Here is a 727-nt window from a genome sequence, read left to right on the forward strand (position 1 = left end):
AATGGCCTTTAAGCGACCAACCTTAAAATCGTGATCCTCTGCCCGTTGCGGGTTATGTTCACAAAAAATTTGCAACCACTCAATTCGTTCCGAGCGACAAATATTGTTGAATCTCGAATCACCGTGTCGTTATATTCACATGTATAGCGAAGGGTCGAGATGGAATGTGTATAAGAAATTAGTTGATAGCCGGGGGTTCGTATTATATATGGACGCCTTGGCGAGGGATTGTTTCTAGAAACTTTCTCATTTTTGATCGGTGTTTTGTCCGAGATGATGATGATGTATATATAGCTTGAGTCTCATGCTGACTGGGGGCTGTTACGTCGTTTCGTCGAGGACTTGCACTTACTGATGTGCGGCGCTAGTCGAAGTCAATCGACATGGCTAGTGCCACATGACGAGAGGCGAACGGGTTTGGCCATACCGGCAATCTCGTGGACCGATCGTATAAGCACGCAGTTCCCTGGTTGATCCTGCCAGTAGTCATATGCTTGTCTCAAAGATTAAGCCATGCATGTCTCAGTACAAGCCAAATTAAGGTGAAACCGCGAAAGGCTCATTAAATCAGTTATGGTTCCTTAGATCGTACCCACATTTACTTGGATAACTGTGGTAATTCTAGAGCTAATACATGCAAATAGAGCTCCGACCGGGAACGGAAGGAGCGCTTTTATTAGATCAAAACCAATAGGTGGCGGGTTCGCTCGTCATCGTACAATTTGGT

General features: G+C 45.1%; 1 non-coding gene across 1 annotated transcript in view; it reads left to right on the top strand.

The window, feature by feature from the left end:
• Positions 1–463: 463 nt before the first annotated feature.
• The window catches only part of LOC123687687, a 1906-nt gene continuing 1642 nt past the window's right edge, over positions 464–727 (top strand). Inside the window, exon 1 of the ribosomal RNA XR_006749400.1 lies at positions 464–727. This exon is cut by the window's right edge and continues 1642 nt beyond it. This is a non-coding gene — a ribosomal RNA (small subunit ribosomal RNA).

Source organism: Harmonia axyridis, chromosome X (genome assembly GCF_914767665.1).
Source record: "Harmonia axyridis chromosome X, icHarAxyr1.1, whole genome shotgun sequence".
NCBI classification, from domain to species: Eukaryota; Metazoa; Arthropoda; class Insecta; order Coleoptera; family Coccinellidae; genus Harmonia; species Harmonia axyridis.